Consider the following 14,869-nt stretch of genomic DNA (forward strand, 5'->3'; position numbering starts at 1 on the left):
ATGTTGAAATGGCCATGATGATGCAAGAATGTGTTTTTAAAAACGTAAGTTGTTTGTTTTATTTATTTTTTGCTATTGTTGTTTTACTACCTAATGTACACACAAGAAAGAAGTGTTTCCAAATTGTAAGAATATGCCAAAACGCGTGGTATATGTATGTTTGGCATTTTAACAGTGCCCCATTAAACAGAAGTATGTGCTTAAAAAACGTAAAAAGGTTCTTTTATGGTTATAATGACACAATCAGCTGATTAAACAATTAGAAAAAAACATTAAAATAACACCAAGATTACATAAAGAAAATAACAGCTGGTTAAAAACATTATTTTCAATATATGAAAGTCTATACTTTCTTTTTCATGCTTTTGACAGTGAATCACAATCTACATGATGTAAAATGCATTTTCGTTTTACCTAATTTATTTGTAGTGTCAACACCCTGGGGAATCAATATAGAGTTTTCTATATCATGTATATATAACACATATTTTGGGCATTATTATTTATTTTTTTTTTTGTTGTTGTTGAATTTTTATTGAAAAATGTGTATTTTTTTTTTTACAAGTTCTAACATCTAAAATATACCTTTAGCCCAAAGTTTTGTCAATTTTACAGGACCGAGTTCTAAGGGTCATTTTTGTACATGTATTGATGTATAGCACAACTATCTTGGTAGATGAATTAATACACAGTGTTTCAGCAATCATGTCCTGACTTTCCACTTTAAATAATAACATAAGCAAAAGAGGAAAAAGGAAAAAAAAATAAATAACAAGTCATGTCTATATAATTTCATCAGTATAAACGTTAAGATAAAACTGAATCATTTATTCTGAATACAGACATTTTTCAGTGTTCAAAATTGCTGTGTTGTGTTTCTCAGGCAGCAGCTTCATTTTGTCTCCAAGTTCCCATACTGCTTAAATGTGGACTTAATTTGAAAATCTGTTTCTTAGTACACTGTAGGGTCTCATCTGAGTATTTCTTTTTCAAAACTCTATTCACTGGTATATGCAATTTTTTGTTTGCAATAGTTTAGTGCAACAATATTCATATAGAGATCTTTTAACACCCATATGAAAGAATAGTTTTTCTATTGTAATAAAAATAGATGGTAATTGTATCCATAGCATAATATATTTTCTGCCGGGAAACCTACAATGAAAGAGAGTTATGTAAATATTTTTATATTCAACAAAAATTTTAACTTCTAAATTCAGAACATTTTTGCAGGGCTAGAAAAATATTATTTTTTGTTTACTGGTCACTCGGGCTATCACCTTAAATTTTTACTGGTCAGCTTAGTACTTTCACTGTCCCACTGGGCCAGTAGATTTTACAAAGACTGACCCAAAACCATAATAATAATAGTAATATTTTTTTATATTGTGATACCTAGAAGTACAACAAAACAAGAAACAGCAGAAGTTGGGACACACAACCCTGTCAAGTTAACTAGCGCGACTGTGAATGAATTTTATTATGCATAAAAAAATGCTGACCCAAAGGGCACGTGCCCTCTGCAATGTACTAGCCCAGACTGAAAATTCACTGGCCCCAGACTATCGGGCCATCAATTATTTCGAGCCCTGTTTTGATGCAATAGATGCCCTGTATATACAGGTATGGCACATTCTCTTGATTCAGCAGTTTAGCTTGATTTAGCGATAAGGAGGGTAGCAGATCAGAAATCATGGCTATAAAGCAAAAATGATTTACATAATAAACCAGTCAGACTATTATAATGTCTAATATCTTCAAATTATCCTGTCTTTTAAATATTGAACAATCAGAATGAAACTTTTAAGCTTAACACACTTCATGTCCACATTTTACAATCTTTTTCTAATCTCTCGTGTATTTTTTTTGTCCCTCAGCATCCTCAGTGCTTTCATTTTTCTCTTTCAAAAATGAGTCACTCAGGTGACCTATTGCTATCCGTTCTCGTCCGTCGGCGTGCGTCGTGCGTTAACATTTGAACATTTTTAGCTTCTTCTCTGAAACCGCTTAACCAATTTCAACCAAATTTGGCATATAGCATCTATGGGTGAAGGGGAACAAAAATTGTGAATTTCATGGTCCCTGCACCCCTGGGGCCTGAGGGGTGGGGCTAAAACCACCAAAAATAATGCAATCTTTAAAAATCTTCTTCTTTACTCCTGGACATCAAGCAGTCAAACTGTTGGCATCATTGTAATAAGCATTGAGCCCTCTACCAAAATTGTGAAATTCATGGCCCCAGGGTCAGGGGTTCTGGTCCCAGGGTGGGGCTATATATATCATATAGTGAAAGTGCATTATTTCTTTGAAAATCTTCTTCTCTGCTCCTGGGTATTAAATAAGGTAGTTAAGTACATAGTTATGAAGAGCAAGAGTGCCTCTTCCAAAATTGTGAAATTCATGGCCCCAGGGTCAGGGGTTCTGGTGTTAGGGTGGGGCTCTATAGATTATATAGTGAAAATGCATTTATTCTTTGAAAATCTTCTCCTCTGCTCCTGGGTATTAAATAAAGTAACTAAGTACATAGTTATGATGAGCAAGAGAGCCTCTTCTAAAATTGTGAAATTCATGGCCCCAGGGTCAGGGGTTCTGGCCCCAGGGCGGGGCTATATAGATCATATAGTGAAAGTGCATTATTTCTTTGAAAATCTTCTTCTCTGCTCCTGGGTATTAAATAAGGTAATTAAGTACATAGTTATGATGAGCAAGAGTGCCTCTTCTAAAATTGTGAAATTCATGGCCCCAGGGTCAGGGGTTCTGGTGTTAGGGTGGGGCTCTATTGATTATATAGTGAAAATGCATTAATTCTTTGAAAATCTTCTTCTCTGCTCCTGGGTATTAAATAAAGTAACTAAGAACATAGTTATGATGAGCAAGAGTGCCTCTTCCAAAATTGTGAAATTCATGGCCCCGGGGTTAGGGGTTCTGGTGTAAGGGCGGGGCTCTATTGATTATATAGTGAAAATACATTAATTCTTTGAAAATCTTCTTCTCTGCTCCTGGGTATTAAATAAAGTAACTAAGTACTTACTTATGATGAGCAAGAGTGCCTCTTTCAAAATTGTGAAATTCATGGCCCCAGGGTCAGGGGTTCTGGTGTTAGGGCGGGGCTCTATAGATTATATAGTGAAAAAGCATTAATTCTTTGAAAATCTTCTTCTCTGCCCCTGGGTATTAAGTAAAGTAACTAAGTACATAGTTATGATGAGCAAGAGTGCCTCTTCCAAAATTGTGAAATTCATGGCCCCAGGGTCAGGGGTTCTGGTGTTAGGGCGGGGCTCTATCAACTATCTAGTGAAAATGCATTAATTCTTTGAAAATCTTCTCCTCTGCTCCTGGGCATTAAGGTGATAAACTAAGTACATAGTTATCAATTTAAGAATAATGTGATTGAAATTCATCTGATGGTGGACTAAACATTCAGGTTTCAGGACATTCTTCTAGACTATAGCTAGTAAGTATTTATATAAATGAAAAAGGTTTTACTCTTCCCATGTATTCTTCAGATTGGAACCTGAAATTGAAAATTGACTATAAACATGCATTTTTAATATGTATCAATTCATGTTAACATGTAATGCAAGTTCAAGTATAATAATTTGAATTTTCATTATTCCTTTAAATTTCACTTTGCACAGACTTAAAAGTATTTTCATGCACCAGAATCTTTATGATGGATTAAAATGTGTTTCATCATCATCTTTTTTTTTCAGGCTCAAAGTATTGGCTGAATGAAATATTACCTGGTAGTCTGCCAATGGGTTGATCATTGGATGAGCCAGACACCAACCATTTACCACAGAAGTTTTAGTGGAGACAAACATAAACTCTCCATCTCAATCTTCATTCATGACTTGTTTCTCACTATGGATTCTAAGTCATGACTTCTTTTTTCAAAAGCATGGACACCAGCAGCATTGAGCACTCAATTTTCATAATCATTTATTCTTCTAAATTTGATCTGATATCTTTAAATAAAGGAAAGACAATTCATTAATCGTTTGCAATATTTCCTGTAATCTCACTAAATGTGTTTAAAGTTTGAAGCAATTCTATTTGATAATTTAAAAAAAATATATATCTAGCTGTTAAACAAGCAGTGATAAAATTTTGAAAACAATTATCTGAGTATATTTAATTACTTTGCCCATTTCAGACAGGTAGCTTACAAAAACTAATTGACATCTACTGTGGAATCATCACTGTTTGTGGGGGACCAACATTCTTGGATTTTATCACATGGATCAGCTATATCCATAAATTTATATATGTCCTGTCCACAAAACAGCAAAACTATATGCCTGCCCACAAGCACTGACCTCCACAAATTAAAATGATTCCATAGTATTATGCAATTTAGAAAAAATGTATATCAGGAAGCCATATGTACCAGGGAATGTAATAATGAATAAACATGCTTTGAAAATTTACAAATACATGAGGAAAAACATGTTGCTTGACTGGGAATCAAACCCAGGACCTCTGCATTACAAATACTTGTATACTAATGAGGTATTCTAACAACTAAGCTGCCCAGACTGCTCATGTATCTACAGTCCATATAGCAAAATTTACTTAGGATGTATCTGCAGCTACTTATGGCTGAATTTATTTTATGTACTTGTTTAAGGGTGGTTGTCTATATTGTGTCAGTGTCTTCACCGGGTAGCTATTTTGGTATCCTGCAATTAAATTCTTGTTTCAAAAATTTTTTCTATTGTTTTTATGAATAAATATTTTTTTTATTATATGAGAATCAAACTAGCAACTGGCTCTGACTTGTATTGAAAGTGTCAATATATATATATATATATATATATATATATATATATATATATATATATATATATATATATATATATGTATAATCTTTTTTTTTTATGTAAAACTATTGAAATTTCTACCAAAAGAAAAAAAATAAGATGATAAAAAAAGAAAAGAAAAAATTAAAATAAAAAGTAGTATAATCTTTTACACTTGTGTTATGTAGTCTTTTTGTGTAGGATTGAGTATTTAATTTTTGGCATTCTGTTATATTTGTGGAAACACTAAAAATATATCCAAGGGCCTGAATTTACCTAATGCCGATATTACAGGAAGTTTTCGAAGGGCAAGGTCAAATTCCATTGGTGACGTAGTTTGATGCAGACAACAATTGTTGTTTTGCACCTAGATTCAAAATATGATATTGATTGTGGATTTATGTGTTTAAAGTGTTGAAAGTCTAACAAAAACGGGATATACTGTGCAGTTATGGACATCAATTGTTCACATAGAAGTGATACGATGCTTTTTTTGACCGTGTTTATAACAAACTATAGGAAGTTGGATTTATGTGGAAGGCTAAGGAGTAAGGTAAAGCAGCAATAAATTTTAATAAACTTAATAATATGACTACGCTTATTAGAAGTTAGATCTCTACGTTTTGGCAATAAAAGCAGTCATGTCCCTTGAGATAAATTTGCGGTTGCCTCGATTGTTTTTAACATGATAATTACAATCTTAGGATATATGAATTGAGTCATACCTCTTTTCTTTATGCAGTGTATAGGCTAGCTGTTTTTAAAAATCTTTGATCCCTTCTGTCTGGCCCTGGGTATGAAAGTTTTGTCGAAGACGTAATTTCTCCTAAATGTAGGCCTAAATATATTCTTGGCAAGTTTCGGGCTTTATAGCTATTTGGACGTCGATAAGCACAGAGCATTCCCGAACTTGCGTGACGTCATTATCTCACTGACGGCAATGTACGGAAAATTACGAATAATGATGGATCCACTTCCGAAGTGGCTGCCATTTTGACAATGTTAAATCCCCGTAGACTTTGAATTTGCCGCCGTGTCAATACACTGGTTGACCTCGAGGGTTCGTATAAATGCAGGAAGTTTGGAAAAAAATCAATCTAGCGATCGAACCTAGGTTGAAAGCCAAGGTATTTATATATTTTGAGATATCTTGCAAAAAGTAGTGACGTTCCGGTCGTGGGACAGACTTTAGTCTATTCTGATCAATTCCATTACAAAGAATTTACAAAATTATAGTTCATTGTACCAACATCAAAATCCAATTGGTTCTAGCAAGATATTTATAGTTCATGATGTTATAGTCTCTTTTCCAATTATAAAGTCACTGCATGTGGTGCACTATTAATGTCCATCCATGTTTTATTTTACTGCCACTAATAAGTTCACCATCAATAACTAAAATGATTATGATATGAGTATAATCCAAGTTTAACATGTTCAAATAAAAATGTCCGTTCTAAACCCTATAGGTTTACACTGTACGACCTTGTGCACGTTATAGACAAATGTTATGTATTTCCATGATGAAGAAAAATTGTTGCACAAAAATTGTTAAATTAAAATCACATGGGTTGAGAATTCTAGTCTCAAATATGACAATTGTGATCAAATTCATCGTGATACTCAGATAGCCATTGTTGTCTATTAGCATTTTTTTAAAGACATTAGTGGAACCTATTAAATCCATTTTACAAATAAAAAATTATTACCACAGTCTCAACATATACCTCATTAATTTTAGATTATAAAACGACAACACAAATGGACTGGACAAAACCTCAACAGTCTACTTCCACCGAGCCATTTTCAACTAAACATTTGACTGACGCTAATGGCTCACCAGCAACGAGCTCCACTGTTATAAACATCCAAAAATCTAGCAAGCCTTGTTGCAAGTGTCGCTCAAACACATCTGCATCCATTTCTCAGAATCCTTTCACCGTAAGTACACTGAAGCTGAACAAAAGTCAACTCTCAAAATCGATTCGTAAAAAGATATCCATATATGAAGACCGCCCAACAGCAAAAGGACTGGGACTTTTTGCTGTGTCCTTACTAATTCTTGCTGCATCGTTGATAGTTGTTCCTGATGCAATCAGTCTCTTGAATTTTATCCAACTCCAGTCTGAGCTGTATGGAAAAAGGGAAGAAAGGAAAAAAAATCCGTAAGAGAATTTTAAAAAAAGGAGTAACTTCTTTAAAATATATAATTGAAGTCACTTCTGTTACCAAGACGTGTAATAATTGCAAAGTGTGTTACATATGGATTATTGCATTGTTGAGACCCAGTTCTATGACTTGAAAAAGTTTGAGAATATGTAGCCCTATATTTTTAAAAACATTTTCCTATCCAGAGATATACATGGAATAATTTTGAATCTACACCTATACTAATATATGTAATCCTGCATTTGTCTGTTTTTTTCTCATCCGCGGTAAGACTATTTACAAACATTCATGCTTGTACATTTTTACAGTATTCACATGAGACTTATTTTTAAAGTGAGGTTTAGGTGTTCAAATTTCAAGTACCTTTGTTTGTAAACATATATAGATGTTACAATTTTTTAGCCTGTTGACAGGGATATTTAATGGTGCTGTAATTTTTCGAAAAAGAGTAGGCTTACTGGAATCCGTCAGAGAAACCAAAATAAAATAAACAAAAAACAAAAATAAACAAATCAAACAAAACGAAACAAAAATCAATCATCTTTTACACCCTCACATGGCTGAAATGCTGCCGTTTCGGCGTTAAAAACAAATAAACGTTCTTTTTTTTCTCTGAAATATTTTTATGATATATATATATATATATATATATATATATATATATATAATTAAAGAAGTCCTTGTTATAGGTAGTAGTACAGGAAACATAATAAAGATTTCGTAGAAGATGGCACTTTAATCCATAGCCCTTTCGCCTCTTGGCTCTTCAGTGGATTTTGATTATTGACAATAACAGTAGCAACATGACATAATAACGTCGTTATTATGACATCATATCAAAGGACAACGTCAAAAGTTGGCGCAAAAAATGTCGGAAGAAAGCGCCAGAATAAATAGACTTGACACTATAAATGTTACATGTTTACACAATAATAACAAGTTAAATTGATGCGAAGCATCATATCGGCCACAAAAATATATCATTTTAGCATTTTAAAGTTACATAGTGAGTCAATATCATGTGTTTCTTTTAAGATAATTGTATCATAAAGCTAAAGATTTATGAAAAATATGAATAAGGCGAAGTTTTAGATCTCAACTGCACGGTAAAAGCAAGAAAAGACTGCAAAATGTAAGTGCCGGAAAAAGAAAAGTCGTATCTAGGTCATGTCTTTTATTTTTAGCGTAAAACTAGTAAACAACATTGAATTGGAGCAATCAAAAGTGTGAAATAAGTTCTGATGATCTTTTTTGATTTTTTGTTTGTTTATTGTTTAACGTCCTCTAGAATTTTTCACTCATATGGAGACGCCACCACTTGCCGGTGGGGAGCTACAAATTTTGACCTTTACTCGGCACTCAGGGCCATTGAGCAGTGAAGGATCTTTTTCATGCCAGCACCTACTGCGACACGGGACGTCGGTTTATACGGTCTCATCCGAAGGATCGGTCTCCACGTCCCACAGTGGGATTCGAACCCTCGACGTAAGGATCAACTCCTTACTCCGCGACTCTACAGCGAACCCTCTAACCACTGTGCCACGCGGGCGTCATCCTTTTTGAAGATTATATCAAAATTCTCGGTCATCCGACATTTATATCTATGGAACTGACACCATGGTAACTTCTTCAACTTTTCTGCGCATGCGTACCTTAAAGAGGAAGAAGTGAAGCGATATTTCCGTGTTGGGGCAAACTAAAATTATTTTACTTATATTTTTCTCCATAAAAGTAGATTTTTTAGGTTCTGAAACCTGTAATTTTCTGAAACCTAATACTTTAAATAATTGAACAAAATGTTACAAGAATTGAATAACATGTGTCTTGCAAAAATTCTACTTTTCTCAATTTTCCCGTTTGTCCGTCACGGTGTCTCTTTAAAGAATTTTCGCAAAAACGAATCCAAAGTAAACATTCACAATAAATGTTCTCCGCAACCACGACAGGTCATGCAATACGTTCTTTGATTTACAGTTCATGTTGAACTTTAAAATCCTTTCCGTTTTTGAATGTGGTTGATTTTCCGATTTGTAGGAAATCGCAAGTTCCACAGCGCGGATCTTCACATTTGGAAACCATAAATGTTTCTTTTGAAGAAGTGAATTTGGCTTTCATGAGGATTTTCTTCAAAGTTGGTGGTTGTCTTCTACTATAAATTCGTTCAGATTTTTTGATTGTTGAAGTATTGGCAAACACTGTTTCGTTGTGTTAAAGATGTTGTGATTTTTTGGATGATGAGTGATAACGAATGGAATTTCTGTTTGTAGATTTCCGGATTCATTCTTTCTGTTTACTTTTCGAAGTTCTGTGATTAGGAATGGTTTGGCCTTCTTTATCGCTTCGGCTATAAGGTTGTGCGGATATTTTTGGTGGCGTAGGAAAACACTCAATTCTTCTAATCTTTTCGTCCTACGTTTTTCGTCTGTTTTTGTTTGTTTGTATGTTGTTTAACGTCCCTCTCGAAAATGTTTCACTCATACGGAGACGCCACCACTTGCCGGTGGAGAGCTGCAAATTTTGTCCTATACTCGGCACTTCCGGCCATTGAGCAGTGAGGGATCTTTTTCGTGCCAGCACCTACTGCGACACGGGACCTCGGTTTATACGGTCTCATCCGAAGGACCGGTCTCCACGTCCCACGGTGGGATTCGAACCCGCGACGTAAGGATCATCTCCTTAATCCGCGACTCTAGAGCAGACACTCTAACCACTGCGCCACGCGGCCGAAGTTTTTCGTCTGTAACTATTGTGCATATTCTTCTTGCCAAATTGAATGGTATATTCCGTTTCGTATGCAAAGGGTGGCAGGAATTAAAGAGAAGATACTGATGACTGTCAGTTTCCTTGTAGAATAAATCTGTGGAAATGTTGGTGTTTTCCTTAAAGGTCATATGAAACAATGTCCAGAGCATTTTGGGTTGTATACGGAAATGAGTTCATCTGAGCTACTTTAATATGCCTGAAATTATATTTTGAATTTTTTATGCTAGTTAGCGGCAGCAGAGTCGATCAAAATTACTCGACTGCAAAAATGAACTTCATCTAGCGCGGCTTATCTCCCTTTGCTTATGACACCAGTAAGACCCAGTCGTACATTCAGTACTATATAACATTTATACAACCGATCATGTCTTTTGCAGCGTAAATTTTAAGAAATATCATTATTTAGGCTAAAACGTCGCATAAATATACAATATTCAAACAAGATAGTATTTGTCTTTTAACATCCTACTGCATATTTGCAAGATATTAGTATGTTTTATCTGTGTAATTTATTGTCGTCCTTCGAGACTTCAATCGATAGAGAGAGAGATGATACTACAAAGAGAGGGGGTCTGTACTCGAGTAAGTGAATACAGACGCTGTCAAATAATTTACAATTGAATAAATTTCTTGCATAAGAATACATGATGATTTGTTTTCTGGCTAAATTTTTAAGCCATGATTAGATGATGCTATCTAGGTACTCGGTAGCACGCGCATTTATAAAGCCGAATTCGATTGACCGCGCTGTGTGTGAAAGTGAAACTAAACCTGCATATAAATAATTTCATTTATTTATGGGAAATGAAATGATTCCATTGCTTTCTCCCGTTCTCAATTACTTTTCTCTCTTTGGTTTTCCCTGTCTCGATGACCCCCCCCTCTCTCTCTCTCTCGCTCCGTATTTTTCTTCTTACCAAAAAAGTCGGTACATATACGCATAACACTGTAACTATATATTATCGTAACAATTTTAAAAAGTCAGACATTAAACCTAATTCTATCTATGTAATCCTACTTTTCTGTATGAATATATTTACAGACGGAATTGTTCAAATTTGCATCAGTTTATTTTAACACAGATTATTATATAGTCTGATTTATAAAAAAAAAAAATGTTGAACTGTAAAAGTATTAATTTTGAAAATTAATTGTTCAGATTCAGTCTCGCAAATAATGGGGGCATGGATTTTTCTAACTGATCAATGTATGCACGAAGTGTATGAGTATTTTTTTTAAACTGCAATTGCTCAGCCAAACTGTAAGAAGTATCAGCACCGTAACATTACAGTGTATGTATATATATACATGTACATTCTCGTAATGCCGGTAAGTTTTGAGCCATTTTTTTTAAATCATGCTTCTTGTGACAGCAAAATTACGGTGATGTCGTCATAAACCCCTATTTCTATATCGTTTTTACATTAGTCCTCGTGTTTCAGATTGCAGAAAGCGTGCATTCAAATACGCCAACTTTTCATTGATCCATGTTTATCATGAACTTCAATATCTCCGTATTAATTTGGGGAAAAAAGGGGGGTTACTCTTGAGCTACATATTTATGACACAACTTTACAGATTTCGCATGCCCATTAAATTTTTTATTGTGAGAAGCTTCAGGTCAATGTTAATTAATTACGCTGTTTTTGTTGTTAATTATACAATTTTACTGGGAATGGAGAAAATATATATCATATACGTATCAAACAAAAATAAGAAGATTTAAATTGTTTCTAAAGTATTAATTTAAAATAAGTAATCAATAGTTGGAGGAGAAAAATCTTGATTTCTACGGGGTATTCATCAGGATCATCCTACGATTAAAAGCTCTCGTTTTCAGTTGCTGTGTCTAATTAACGATTAGTTCAAATAGAGTAAACTGTACTTTAGAATCAGATAGCTCATCTGAATACATAATCACATTTATATCCACAAAAATGACTAAAATTAACTCAATAAAATACGGTAAAATTACACTAGATCTTATGCGTTATTTACATCAGTGGGTCTTTGTGACGTCATAAAAACACAAAATCAAGAACGATAAGCGGGTAACAAATTTATCAAGTAGACACGTTTAGGCCTCCATTTTTCAGTTAAGCAAAGACAAATTTTTTTTACTAAACGTGATTTGACATTCTTTCATACCAGTCTTTATGTTTAAAAAGTAAAATCCTAGTGTTAAGAATCGTTTCATATGACCTTTAATGATAAGTATGTCCAAAAAGGCAAGTTCTCTTTGACTGGTTTCAATAGTAAATTTAATGTTTCCATGTAATGTATTAAGTAAAGTGTGAAATTTCACTAATTCTCTTCCAGATTTGTTCCAAACAATTAAACAGTCGTCATAGATATCTTATATAATTGGAAAATTCCGATCCGAAAACTTTCTCGGTTTCAGTGTACATCTTTTCTTCAAGGAATCCTAATACTAGCGTAGCGTAAGTTGGGGTTACCTTCGTGCCCATTGCAGTACCATTTTCTTGTAAAAAGGACCTGTTATCAAAAAAGCAATCATTGTTCTCAAGAAGCAGTTGTAATCCTTCTAAAATAAAATAAGTAAATTAAATTAGTATCTTTCCATTCTATAAAGGAACAGAGGAAAATGCAACAGTTACGGCGGGCCAAAGAACAATATTTCATTGATAAATTTAAGCCTAAACTTAACAGATAAATATCCTAACTACATCTATGACTTTTAATATTGTTTTCATATTTTAATTATTGATTATTATTATGTAAACATGTATCATTTATAGTGTCAAGTCTATTTATTTTGGCGCTTTCTTCCGACATCTTTTGCGTCAACTTTTGACGTTTTCTTTTAACTATGGCGTCATAACAAGTAAAGCTTTTTCAAAAAGCTTACCATCTTTAGCAACAACCTTAAACAGTAAACCGACCTAAACCTGTCAGGCCGTATAATTCTTGAAAATTTCTTGGTCTTTTATTTCTTCAATAGTTTTTTTCTGATATAAGCCCTACCAAGTGAAAAGTTAACAGATGCTTAGCTGTCTCTTCGACTCTGCTGCCGAGATCATTCCTCGGCTGATTCCATCATGGTGTATCCTCATTTATTTGGACGAAGTGCGGTGACGAGTGCGAAGCACGAGTCTCCGGCCCTTCGTCCAAATAAATCAGGATACACCATAATAAATATTCAATAACTTTCTTGTATCATGGCCAATCAAAACGTCGATAATTGTCATGTCACAAATTTTCAAGCATGATTTTTAATTACACCAATAAAAAATATAGTTTTTGTCAGGTGACCGCATGGATAATCTCCTTCCTGTCAGTATTTTTACTACACACATTTTATGTGTGCGTTCATGAGAAAGGACGTCGGATTACAGCTCTCCAACTTAATATAAACATGGATTGTTAATGATATTCATAAGAAAACCTTTGGATATCAAGGATGAAAAATTCGAAGTTGAAGGGAAATTCAGGTGTTAATCGAAAATCAAGAAAAAAGATACCCGTTGATCATTTGACATATTCGAGAGCTGTAGCATGAATAAAAACCGCTGTGTCAGGGTCAATAACTCTTTATTTATGGATGTAGTGCAGCTGAACTTTATTCTAGTTGAGTTAAGAACACAGCAAAGACGCTCTATTACAATGACAGTAGGTGTGATGTTTTTGAATATTTATATGTGGAATTCATGTCAAAAACTTGATAATTCTCGTTGCGGTGGATCGATTATTTGCAGAGTTCCGTAACAAAAACATTTCGTATTTTGGAATACATGTGCACTGTAATTTATGTGAAAGACCTTTATTTCATTGGCAGAAATTTTGTCTTTATATACACATGTAACAAAGCCGATTTAATTCTGTAATTTAGATTCAATATGCATGTAATTTAACATCAATTCTCTGTAAGGACCAAAATTTTACTGTAGAGCTGTGGCACACACCATGAGCGATTTTCATGAAACTTTTTAGAAACTTTTTCAGATGATTAATAGTCGCCCGCGTGGCGCAGTGGTTAGAGCGTCTGCTCTAGAGTCGCGAAGTAAGGAGTTGATCCTTACGTCGCGGGTTCGAATCCCACTGTGGGACGTGGAAACCGGTCCTTCGGATGAGACCGTATAAACCGAGGTCCCGTGTCGCAGTAGGTGCTGGCACGAAAAAGATTCCTCACTGCTCAATGGCCGGAAGTGCCGAGTATAGGACAAAATTTGCAGCTCTCCACCGGCAAGTGGTGGCGTCTCCATATGAGTGAGAAATTTCTCGAGAGGGACGTTAAACAACATACAAAAAAAAAAAAAAAACAACATATGACTAGTACGAAAAAGGACCATCATAAAACAAGAAAGAGAAAAAAATTAACACAGTTGTATTTATTAATACACCAATTTATGGGTACCTGATTACACATAACCTCCTTAATAAAGACAAAACATAACATTCAGTATAGGAATAGAAGTGGTCATTTATTTAGTCAAATAAATGACAGGATAATCAAACAAGTCATGTATATGTAAACACGAATAAGACAATGCAAAAACATACTAAACATAGTTCTCAAACAATTATGATAAAGCAAAACATACTAAACATAGTTCTCAAACAATTATGCAATATTTATCAAAAATGTGATGTACATAAAATATTTCTCTGAAGTAGGCTCAATATTCTTACATAATATACAGAATGTGATTGAAAAGATGGGGCACATCCGTTTTATGTACACATACAGTATTTTCAGTGTAGCCAATTGCAAGATAAAAGTAATTGAAACAATTTACCATCACCTACTCCAAAACCTGCCCCCATGCTCTAACAGAATCTTCTCCAAAAGAATATTGTTCAGTTAAGATACTGTCCGATGTTCAGTTCTCACGGTCAATTGCAAGGTTTCTGTCTCCATTAGTTAATTTTGTAACTGCCTCCTGCTTCTGGTATATACCTTTGTACATGTGTTGAAATAAAGATGATAAAAACACAGGAATAAAGGTTCCCTTTCATCAGTTATTTCCCAAGCATTTGCAATTATATCGATCATTACTGTATACTGGATATTTCTCTTTTTACTTTATACATGTAGGTCTATGCAATTTTCTTGTATAAATCATATGCATTAGGGATATTCATACAAGTCATCAACACTATTTCATAAATATATC

General features: G+C 34.1%; 1 long non-coding RNA gene across 1 annotated transcript; it reads left to right on the forward strand.

Annotated features, from left to right (window-relative positions):
* Window positions 1–4,064, forward strand: LOC133197615 (uncharacterized). The gene is made up of 3 exons (XR_009722437.1): window positions 1–44; window positions 3,381–3,454; window positions 3,714–4,064. It is a non-coding gene; the product is annotated as an uncharacterized LOC133197615 (long non-coding RNA).
* The last annotated feature ends 10,805 nt before the right edge of the window (window positions 4,065–14,869 follow it).

This window comes from Saccostrea echinata, unplaced genomic scaffold, assembly GCF_033153115.1.
Source record: "Saccostrea echinata isolate AGI-Se365-2 ecotype Australia unplaced genomic scaffold, CSIRO_AGI_Sech_v1 ptg000030l, whole genome shotgun sequence".
Taxonomy (NCBI): Eukaryota; Metazoa; Mollusca; class Bivalvia; order Ostreida; family Ostreidae; genus Saccostrea; species Saccostrea echinata.